This window comes from Benincasa hispida, chromosome 4 (assembly GCF_027475165.1).
Source record: "Benincasa hispida cultivar pf3 chromosome 4, pf3_genome.v1.1, whole genome shotgun sequence".
Taxonomy (NCBI): domain Eukaryota; kingdom Viridiplantae; phylum Streptophyta; class Magnoliopsida; order Cucurbitales; family Cucurbitaceae; genus Benincasa; species Benincasa hispida.
The window spans coordinates 61638571-61651399 of record NC_143481.1 but is presented as its reverse complement, the minus strand read 5'-3'; positions in this window follow the sequence as shown (position 1 = coordinate 61651399).

The window sequence follows — 12829 nt, the reverse complement described above, 5'->3', positions numbered from 1 at the left end:
AAATAGATAAGCATACTCCTATAGATGCTAAAGTTTTGAAAAATTATCTTGAGGATCGAGATCCAAATGATGTAAGTTATAAGTTCGTATATTATTATTATTATTATTAATTTAATATTGATTTATATTGATATGTACAATATTTATGTTTTTTTTTCCAGGAATCATCCCTTACAAAGTTGGATGAAATTCGTTGATAGCAGCTTGGTTTGGCTATGTTATTATCATGTTGTGTCTTAAATGAATATGTTGTTATTGTCATGTTGTAAGTTTCTTAAAAATAATTAAGGTTGGATGTGTTTATTATTTAAGTTTAAGTTGAATTTTAATGAAAATTATTGATGGATTATGAATGGATGTTTTTATTATTTAAGTTTATGTTGAATTTTAATGAGAATAATTGATGGATTATGAATGGATTCTTTTAATAGAAAAAATGATAATATTCTATTGAAATTTGCACTAAGAAATGTTTTGTTTCAATTAAAATTGCATTGGAAAAGTTATATTTGATTAGAAAAAAAATTTTAAAAAGTGAAATTCACGGGGATAGGGAATGGTATAGGGGCGTGGGGATGGGGACGGGGATAGCTTCCCCATCCCTGCCCTGCTCCGTGGACATCTCTGGGTCTAAGCAGGCTAATGACTAATATTTCTATGGTTAGTTGGATCTTAGATTAATTCAAGTTCAGTTTCTTTATCCTATAGTACCTCTTATTTCTAAGGTGATGCAATTGATTGAGCCATAACAACTCTAGAGCATCCACATTGTTAAACTCCTGGAAGAATTTAACTCATGACTAATAATAAAATAATGTACTTTATTGAATAAGAAATCATAGCTACAAGATAATGATTGACGGGTAAAGGAAATAAAGAAAACTACAAGGAACAAATGAAAAGAATATTGTTGGAAATACAACTCAAGATGCCTTGAGGAAAGTCCTCAATTTCCTAGTCTTTTCCTAGGTTGATTCTCTTTTTTCAAGGATGAATCTTCTTTCACCACACACTTTCACGAGATAAGGTAACCTAGAGTGATTACACCTCAGAGGAACTTTCGTTCTTGAGGTTGCTGACTTGAGAAGTTGGAAGATCGCCCAAAGGGACTGATTAAAATGATAAAAACATAAGTAAATCATGATGAGTCATGGATGGAGAGTTGTGTATTGGCTTTTTGGCCCTTAATCTCAAATTAGTTTATTAACTACTTAATATTTTGATGATAACAAACTTGAATTAATTTATTAACAATTTCAGTATTTTTAAATATCTATTGCGTAGATCTTGGAACAACGATTCCATCGCAATTTGAATCACTCAAATCGGAGTTTAAACGAAGAAGATATACCCGAAACAAGCTTAATGGAAATATCCCGAGTTGATGACGTGGCATAATTTTTCTCATCATAGTGGATTATTTGAAAGGTGCCACTTGGAGCAATTCAGGAGTATCACATGGTGGAATTTTGATTTTTGGATTGGTTTTAAAAAGAAAATAAATTTAAAAAGAATATGAATTTAAAAAAAAAATGAATTTAATTATTTTATGTTTGTGTCTAACAGCTAGTTTATGACATATGGTGGACTTTTACTTTTTGTTGTGTTCTAAAAGAAATGAGTTTAAAAAGATATATATTATTATATTATTTTTTGTTTGTGTCTAACGCCTGGTTGATTCAAAAAAAGAAAAACCTCCACCATTGATTTTTCATTTCCAAGACCTAATGACTCAAATTAAATGTGATTTTTACCAACTTTCCTTTCTTTTGAAACACTTCATAATCTCCAATTTTTTAACAACAATTACATATCTTTACAATCTCCAAAGTCACCATTATTATTCTCTCCAAGCTCTTAACTTTTTCTTTTCATCTTATTCTTGGGAGATATATTGTATTGTGAGGATCTATTTGTTGAGTGCTCAAATTTGTAAATCTACTCTTTAAAAGAGTTTTTTTCATCTTGTTAATTTCTAAATCTATTGTAAAGGGTTACTCTTGAACCCATAATAAGAGAGATGTAACAGTTTAATCATCAACCGTAGAAAGGATCAGATTTGTTTTTGCGCCCGAAAAAGGAACGTTGTAACGGTTCGACTCCAAGCTGTGAAAATAGTCAAGTTCGTAGTGATATATCCTAGAAGAGCTTAGGAAGTAGATGTAGGTCGGGTTGTGTCGATTTTGTTAGGGTTCTATAGTTTATAATTGTATTGTACAAACTTTTTATTTATTTAATAAAAATATGAAATGTTTTATTAAAATATGAGATGTTTTATTTGACATTTAGTAGCATTAAACTCACAAACCAATAAATTAACATCTAAGATTATCATTTGTAGCTTAAACATGTATGTAGAGACATATAGGTAGATCATGTATAAGTGATAACCTAAATGGTCTGTAGTAGATGGATAAGGCTAGATACCTAATCCTAGTGACACTATGAATATGGCATGCTTTGTAGATGTCACAATTGTTGTAAAGTGCTACAAATGATCTGATCCTGATCATTCATGTGGAGACATATAAGCGAGGATATTATATACAAAGAATTTTGTATAAGACTGGACCACAAAATGACTAGTCTCATTATATAACCCCAATCATAATCGAGACTTACATTTCACCAGGAAAACCATAGGTGACATGACCTGAATCCTGAATAAATTGTGAACTCCTGCCTATGAGGGCGATTCTTTGATTTGTATGAGTGAGAGTGGTTAGATCGCCGACTTAAAAAGCCTACCATTTTAAGGATTTGTCTTATTAGGGAGTAGGGAACATAGCTACACAAGACGGAATTCACTCATTCCCCAACGTCGGGGTAAGTAGATAAATTACTCCTTTAAGGGCTGATTCTAGGGCTTAAACAATGTGATGTCACACCTTCTCTTGGCCCGAGAGAGGTTTGGTCATAGTTGAACTATGACTTATTGTTCATTAGAGAGATCATGGTACTTAAGAAATTAGATGTAACTACAGGGGCAAAACAATAAATTTGGCCCAATTATACTTACAAGCAATTCGTGAAGAGTCATTGCCATGTTGACTGAAATATATCTGTAGTGCGAAGAGTGCAGCTGTCGTTCTTTAGTGGAGTGCTCGATAATCAATGGATGTTGAATAATGTAATTAAAGGAATTTAATTAATTATTTAAGTACCATTGGAGCTTCAAGCTATAGGTTCATGAGGTATCCTCAACAGGGATTATATGAGAATCAATTTTGGATTAATTTGAAATGTTCAAATTAATTGAAGAAATTAATTATATATGATATAATTAATTTAATTTAATTATATAGGATATAATTACTATAATGTATTTTGGTACATTATATTATAAAGTTTATTTGAGAAGAAATAAATAAAATTGAATAATATAAGTGGGATTTATATTAAATACCATTGTTGAGAGAATTAAAACTATATATGTATGTATGTATGTATGTATGTATGTATGTATGTATGTATGTATGTTAAATTAAAATCATTTTATTTTATTTTATTTTATTTTATTTTTATGAATTAATGGGATGGAAATAACTCCCCTCCCTAGTGAGGGTTGGTTGGGATTGGCTTCTTCTTAATTTGACTGAGAAGAAAAACACATAATAGTTCTTAATTTTTTTTTTCCCAATCTCTCTTCTCCTCTCTCAATTATCCTCTCTCTCCAAAAATCGCAGAGCCCACAAACTCCTATGATTCTCATCCCAGAGAATACAGAAAGCTCTAATTAATGGTGTCCAAATTAGAGTTTTGAGTTCGTGGCCTTTTGGATTATTCGTTGTTTGATCGAGTCCGAAAAAGAGGAATTATGAGAAGATTAAATCTTCAAGGGTAAGTCCTCCTTATTTCTCTTTTTCATATTAGTATGATGTAAAACTTAAATTAAATGCATAGTTCTTCTGTATTTTTCTGTAAAATTCTTGTTCTGTAAAAATTGGGATTTTGGTCCAATTCCCGTTTCCGATCAAAGACTTTCACGGGTTCCTTCAATTTATTTTTCCAAATTTTCAAAATGTTTTTTACAGTTTCATGGTGGGATCTTTTGTATTTTGTATATTATGAATGTGTGGAATATTTGTTTACAATTATGGATGTTTTTGGGAGTGGATCTAGACAGCCACTATTTTTACAATTTGGTTTGTAAGGGCACGTGTTTTGGGTATATTATTTGTGATCGAGTCTGTATTTTTATGTTCTTGAGTTGATCGTGGATTTTTCGGTGATGTTCGGGAGAAATCGAGACTAAAAACGGAGGAATTACGAAGGAGAACGCAGTTGTACAGTGGAGACTACGTTGTTCTTCTTCGTAGCGTTGCAACGCTCCAAGACGGAAAGAAAAAATCGGTTCTTGTCCAATTTAGTTCATGGCTTGGTTCTTGTCCAATTTAGTTCGTGGCTTAGTTGCTTTGTATCTGATTCGATTGGTTCAAGCAATTCAGGTCCAGTTTGGGTTCTGGCCGGTTCTGTTCGAGCAGTTCAAGGCCCGATTCACTTATTTCGAACCCGTTGACTATTATTTTGTAATAGTTAGATGTTGTTAGGATACTGATCCTTAAAAGGACTTTATTAACTTAACTGGTTGACACAACAACTAAACGATGAATGAATTCTTTATTAAACGATAAGAGTCAAACAAGACTAGTCGATCACTTACAGTTGTTACTCGATCGCTTACCAAATGTTAAACGATCGTTTACAAAGTCTACACGATCGCTAAGTAATATTAGACGATCGCTTACAAAATATTACACGTTCGCTGGCCAATTACTACACGATCATTGGCTTTTACTACGCAATTGCTTCGAAGAAGTAGACGATGAACGGCACACTACGATAGAGATTACACGATGGTACACCCGAACTCCCACTCTCGAGACCTCTCCTTCCCAACTCTAGATATGCAAAACTCCCCTCTTTCGATTTCTTTCCGCTTTTTAAACCTCAACTTCTCCCGAAAAAATTGCAAGTAATCCTTAACCGATTCAACCGCCGACTTTCCCTTATCTCCTTTATTCTTTTGTTTTTGATATTGCAACATAATTGGAGGCCTATCATTACCTCCCTCCTCCACTTTTACTTTGTCCTTAAGGTAAAGTTCTGGCTGTCCAACTACCTTTTTGACAGACTTCTTCATTTTCTCTTGAGCCACCCTCAAATGCTCCTAAAGTACTCGCAGGGCAACATCCTATGTTTACATCGTACATTTCAGACTAACCCCTGCCATTGTCAAACTTGGATTCCCTTGCAGAGCAATCTTCCGACCCTCATGAACAAATGACATTGTTAGGTTCTACCAATCTACCTCTATCTTCCCCAAAGAGTGTAGTCATTGCATCCCCAAAATCCAATCAACACTTCCTAACTCCAATGGTAGGAAACTATCACACACTCTCCAATCTCCTAGCCTCATCTCCACATTTTTGCATACTCCCTTTCCTTGCACAACAGTTCCTAATCCCAAAACTATTCCGTAATTGGTCGTGTCTGTGATGTTCAACTGCAGAAGATTTGCTAGACCCTCTGATATGAAGTTATGTGTAGCTCCACAGTCTATCAGCACCACCACCGATTCTCCTTTGATATCCCCTTTAATATTCGTTGTTCGTGGGTTCGTCAATCCCACAACTGAGTTCACAGACAGTTCAGTAGTAGATGAAATTTCCTCACTCAGCGTCAACATACTCAACTCTAACGTCTCTTCTCTTGGTTCGTCGTCTTCATACAACTCTCATTCCTCACTAGACGCCTGCACTACAAGCAATCTCAGTTCTCTAAACTCCCGCCTTTTGCACCGATGCCCAACAGTATACTTTTCATCACATCGAAAACAGAGCCTTTTTTCTCTCTTCGACTGAAACTCAGCATCTGTTAATCTTCTTATCGAAATTTCTCTCTGGTTATCATTATCCGACATTCCTCGCAACGTGACTGTCCTCATCAGAAATGACTCTCTGGTCTTTCCTCCCTCTTTCGGTTCATTTTTGCCTACTATGTTACTCATATTTTCTATATTGAATTTCGAAGAGTTCAAATTTTGGATCTTACCTTCGTATGTTTGCACTCGTCCTGCTTCGACCCGTGCATTTTCTCTATCTTCAACACGTTGTGCCAACAACATCATTTGCTCTAACCCGCTAGGATCCCAGCACTCAACTTCAGCCATTATCCACAGCACCAAATCATTCACGAATGTCTCCTCAAGAACTTCATTCGATAAATGAGGCAACGATGCTACCAACTTATCGAACAGATTTCGATATATATATATATAAATAATAATTTTATTTAAATTAAAATTAATTTATTATATTTTTACTTTAATTTGAATTAATGGGATGGGAATAACTTCCCTCTCCTGTTCTCTCTCAACTCACGACGTGTGAGTGAGGGGTGATTGGAGTTGGCTTCTTTTTCTTTTGACTAAGAAGAAAAACACAAAATAGTTCTGAAATTTTTTTTCCCAATCTCTCTTCTCCTCTCTCAATTCTCTTTTCCTTCTCCAAAAATCAAAATCCACAAACTCCTATGATTCTCATCCCAGAGAAAACAGAAGGCTTTAATTAGTGGTGACCAAATTGGGGTTTTGAGTTCGTGGCCTTTTGGATTGTTCATTGTTTGATTGAGTCCAAAAAAGAAGAATTATGAGAAGATTAGATCTTCAAGGGTAAGTCCTCCTTATTTCTCTTTTTCATATTAGCATGCTATAAAACTTAACTTAAATGCATAATTCTTCTGTATTTTTCTATAAAAATCTTGTTCTGTAAAAATTGGGATTTGGGTCTGATTCCTACTTCCGCTCAAGGACCTTCACCTGTTCCTTCAGAAACATTATAAAATTATCGATGTTCGTTTCTCTAAAATTATCGGTGTCAATTTCTCTATCACTCTCCTAATTAATTTTGAATTAATTTGTTAATAGGTTTCATTGCATATAATTAATTGCTACAATTTGTTCTTGAATTTGTTTATGTCAATTTATTGATCTTTTTGAAATGAATGTATTTGTATGAAATTCTTGTTTAAATTACTTATTAGCTGAAAGTATATTAATTTACTTAATTAGGCCATTTAGAGAAAGGTTTCCATTAGTTTTAATCCTATTCACTCCCCCTCTAAGGTTGTTATACTGATTCTACATTGTGTGTTGTAATGAGAAGTTTCCTTTCCTTTTATAGGCTCCAAATCGGTTGAGAAGGACCGAGATTCAAGTTCTAAAGGTTTGAGGCTAGACAACTACTTAGAACGAGAAAAACGCTGCCTTTAATGACTAAGTCGATTTCTGAAAAATTAGTTCTCAGTAATGCGCCTACATTGAACTCTGCTGATGAAAATTTTCAAATTGGTCAAAATCACTTACCAAAGTTCACAAAACCAACTAAAGTCAGTAAATATCACCTTTTAAGTTAACCAAGATCCTCATAAGCTCATTTTATCCATTTAAACCTAAAGCAAAGGGGAAAATACATACAATAGTTCATTTTTCTAAGTAAAAATATGAAAAATAAAGGCCGAAAACATGCATTTCATGGTATGTATTGAAGGAAATCACAAACATAGATCTCCATGAGCAGGGGAAGTAGATCATTCCAAATTCCATTCGAATGAACACAAACAATTACAGTCTTAAATGGAAACTAGCAGGTCATGCAAAAACAGAAATTATAGCATGCTACAAGAGTATACAAGGGATAGAGTATGTGTACCTTTGAAGAACAATTCTTCAAGTATCCCTCAATCAATCTTCAATGCATCCCAAAAAAACACTCGAATGCAAGAACAGACCACCAACAACACGAACAACTTGATGCTCCTCGAACCCAATCGAGTCCAACTCAATTCACAAACAGAGTTAGAATACCACTACAAGTGTTACTTTGTATTCTCGGTGTGAGAATCTAGAAGTTGTGGGCTCTGTATGATCTTGGCTTGAGGAAGACTAGAGGTATGTGATCGAGTAGACGATCAATTAAGTGGGAGATATGAAGTTGTCTATCGCATAGACAATGTACTCGATCGTTTAGATAATAAAGCCTATCGCATAGACTTTGCTACTCGATCGTATAGCAATGATCAACGAGTAACTATCGCATAGTCAACTCTAAGCGATCGTGTATGCTCTCAACGGCCATCGCTTAGTAAAAACTATTTTTACTTGATAGCCTATTTTCGTGAGAAGTTTTCGAGTGATTCAACTACTAAATTTGGAAAACAATTTTTCTTTTATCTCACATTTACCATAAAATTTCCAATAACCTCCCACTCAAATGGCTATTAGATAAAAAAAATTAATTATCTCATAATAATATATTATAAATAAATATGATAACCAACTTGTCATATTATATTTATAACATATAGTTTTAACATTTCATCATATTAAACATATAAATCATAGTTATTTTTCTATTTTATGGTATTTAATATAAGTCACATTTATATTAATTCCTCCATTTAATGTATCTCATACATCACACCAATTATATCACATATAATTGAATTTTCTCTTGTTAATTTGAACACTTCAAACTAACCTAAAATCTGATTCTCAACTTGAACTTATTGAGCTACCAAAGGGACCTCATGGACCTATAGCTTGAAGCTCCAATGGTACGTGAATAACTTACTAAACTCTTTAGTCACGAGATTCACCATCCGTTAAATATCGGACACCCCACTAAAGACCGACATCTGCACTCTTCGCACTATAGATATATTTCTGTGTCCATATAACCAATCAACAATGTGATAACGCTTCACAAATCGCTCATAAGTATAATTTGGCCAATTTACCGTTTTGCCCCTATAATTAAATTTAACTCCTTAAGTACCACTGATTCGTCTAATGAACAACAAGTCATAGTCCTACTATGACTGAGTCCTCTCTTCCAAAGAGAGGGTGTGGCCACTATGTTCCAGACTCAGAATCAGCCCTTAAGGGAGCAATTTATCTATTTACCCCTGCTTTAGGGAATGAGTGAATTCCATCTTGTGTAATTGAGTTCCTAGCTTCTCAATCAGACGAATCCCCAAAAAGGTAAGCTTGTTGAGTTGGCAATCTGGTCACTCTCACCCATACTAATCAAAGGACCGCCCTCATAGACAGGAGTTCCCAAAACACTCAGGATTAAGGTCATGTCACCTATGGTCATTTTAGTGAAATGTAAGTCTCAATTATCAACAGCATTATATAAAGAGACTAATCATCTCGTCATCCGGTTTTATACAAACTCTTTGTACAGGACACCCCCGCTCGCATGTCTCCACATGAATGATCAAGATCAAACCATTTGTAGCACTTTACAACACTTGTAAATATCTACAAAGCGGGTCGGATCCGTAGTGTCACCAAGATAAGGCATCCCTCCTTTATCCTTATACTACAGACCATTTAGGTTATTACGTAAGTCATGATCTACTTGTATGTCTCACATACATGCTTAAGTTTACATAAAATAACCATGAATCTTAATTTATTGAATATGAGTAAATGCAAATAAAATAACATTTATTTTATTAATAACAATGTGTACAAACTATTTATAAACTACGAGACCACTGGGAGAATTAGAACATCAATCGCAGCATGTATCATGTATCAATGGTAAATCAGAATTTATTCAAAATGTATTGCAAGTATATCATTATTGCATTAGTAGTATATCGACACATATTCCAAGATGAAAGTCTAAGTATATCATTAGCATATTTATATTTCATCAACACTCATTATCAAAGTTCGTGTAAAGTAAAGGTTGGTATTTCAATATTATATCAATACTCATTTGAAATGCATTTTTAAGTATATCGTTAATATATCAGGCAAAATTTCTAGAGAGAGATGACAAACTTTTCACCATTGATACCATCTAAAGAAATGGAAACAAAGAAGATGAAGAGATTAAGAATATTGGAGATTTTTATATTAAAGTTTCCAACCAACTACTACAAGATTGAAAGGATACTTAGATACTTAAGTCTAATATCTACACCCAAAAAAAACAAAAAAAAAAAATACAAGACAAGACAAAACAAGAGAAATAGCAAAATTTTAAATTTTCATTTGGAAAAATGGCAAAAATGTTTCAAAATTGTAAAAATAGAAAAATAAATTTAATTAATAAAAGATACTAATTAGTAAGTGACCAAACTATCCTAATAACAACCAAATTAAGTACAAATAATAATGCAAAGATATAATGCTTCAAAAATAACTCGAATACCACAAATACATTATATCTAAAAAAATTTAGAAGCAAAATTAAAAATCATCCAATATGGTCCTTAACACCAATAGGACGCAAGCGTGCGGGGGAAGTCGACGACCAAGCTGTGGTGATCGTTAGAAGCTTATGGATATCTAAGCGATGAACTTCCTCCAAGGTAAGAAAGATGTAGAGTTGATTGTGCCAATGAAGTTGTTATTGGCAAATGAGTATGTGAAGGAATTGCAACCTCAAACAATGGATCCAGACAAAAAAGAATCCATCGAGGACAAGCTTAGAGATCCTATTAGATTTAGGATTGTGTTTGACACTAAAACAGTTAGGAGTTTCATCGTCTTCATTCCATGTGACCAGTTTGACATAGGATCTTGAACACTAACTTTAAACACTACCAATTCTAAAATGTCATTGTTAAAAACAATATTCAAAACATAGTGCAAGCGACCAAGGCCGATGACCTAGCGGAGGGTGGTCATTAGAAGCTAGCTAAGACAATGAAATTCAAGAGAGGATTTGTTGAACCAATGGCGGTAGGCATGAACTTGATAAGGAGAGAGAGGTATTAGGAGGCAGCTAAATGAAAAAGATAACATGCGTGAGATTGAGATAGAGAGAAAAGGAGAGTTTTGGAAGGGGGGACTAACTAAAGGTTAAAAGAAGATGAGATTTAAGATTTTTTGTTATTTTATTTTATTTACATCGTTGAATAATATAAACTATTGTAAGAAACGGCAAACCACTAATATTTGATCAATCTCATGCCAACGCCCAAGTGAATGATGTTTTCTTAAAAAGCTAATATATAGATTGTTGAGTGATAATAATAATAATAATAATAATAATAATAATATATTATTATTATTTATCGACTTAATTTAAAATTTTAAATCCCTTATCAAATAAATTTAAATTAATTATCTTCTCAATTATATCATTTGGCTCCAAACAACAAAATTAAAAGAGAACAAAATCTAGAACTCAGGATGTTTAAACCTCATAGCTTGACAGGTACAATTAACTATTTCTGTAAATGTAGATTATTTAAATCTCATTGCTTCATATCAATATTACATTGTATATGTAGATTTATATTAATTAATTAACAGTCCATATCCACATTTGTGGAGAAAAATTAGTAAGATACAATATTATGTTATAATCAGTAATCACGAAAATTGATAGTTAAAACCTCATATCTTCACATTGCAATTACATTGTATGTGTAAATATGGATTAGTTAAATCTCATAGTTTCATCTCAAAATTTCAAGAAAATTTAGGTTTTTTTTTTTTCTTTTTGGAATTAGCTATGTTAGCTCAGTTCAAGTTTTTCTCAGTTGATGATCCATAATACACGTGAATTGTATAGTTTCACATGAAAATTTCATTTTCAATGAGTGATGACATATCGTGACATTTTCACCAAAATATTGTTGAAATATCTATAAAATCAAGTAACTAGTAGAGATATTGGAGGGTAACATCGTTTTTCTCGAAAACCCACAATTTATCGTTTATATCATTGGTGATGTATCGTTTAATGGATATATTTTTAGCAGCTCAACGTAATCACGGATATATTGTCGAATTATCATTAATATACCGCCAAAATATCGTGGAAATATCACTAATGTATCTCTAAATATCGCCAACATATTGTATTGTTTTCTCTATATGCCATTTTTAATCCAAAAGTTTCATTTCCAAAGAAATTTAACTCGAAAAAGTCACAGAAAAAGAACTCATATTTATTTTATACTTTTTCCATTGAAATTTGCATAACTTCACCTCAAAAATTGAATTGATGTGAATTTTGTTTCTTTTACCATCCAATATTTGATATTATTTTGTAATTATTTTTATTTATTTTTTAAGTTTCTGCTCTTGCATATATTTGCATATACATATACAATACAATGTAAATGGTGTCTTCCTTTATAGAAATTATGACTAAAATGGTCAATTATAGTCTAATTAAACCACAATCAAAATTTCATTAACTATGTATAACAATTTTCATAAAAATTTCCACCGACATCGATATTTCCATAAAATTAGGACCTCGATATTTACATCGACATCGATATTTCCAACCTTGTAGGAGACTATATTTTCTAATATTTAAATGGAATAATATATGTTGTACTTGTAATATTGAAATTTAAATTTGTAGAAATTCTGATAGAACATTTTAATTATATTTTGGCATATTGATATTATTATTTTTATTAGATGTTCAAGAAGTTTTTTCTTTAAAAAAAAATTATAATGGAAACTACAAATTTAATCATATAGTTTCTATTTAGAAAAATAATTATATTTTGTTGAAATTATTTTTTAAAAAAAATAACCGAGATTATTGTCTCTCTCCTCCACAAAATTAAATGAAAAATTTTGCATAGACAATAATTTAAATGGCATACTCGTTCTCACTTCTGTCTTGGCATCCCTATGTATGAATGGTGTAAAGATATCACAAAAAGACATACCAATGATTCATGAACAGAAGTTTGTCGATAACATAAAGTGATGTATTAATAGTATATTAGTATACATTTAGAACGTAATTTTAAGTATAACAAATGTATATTCATACTA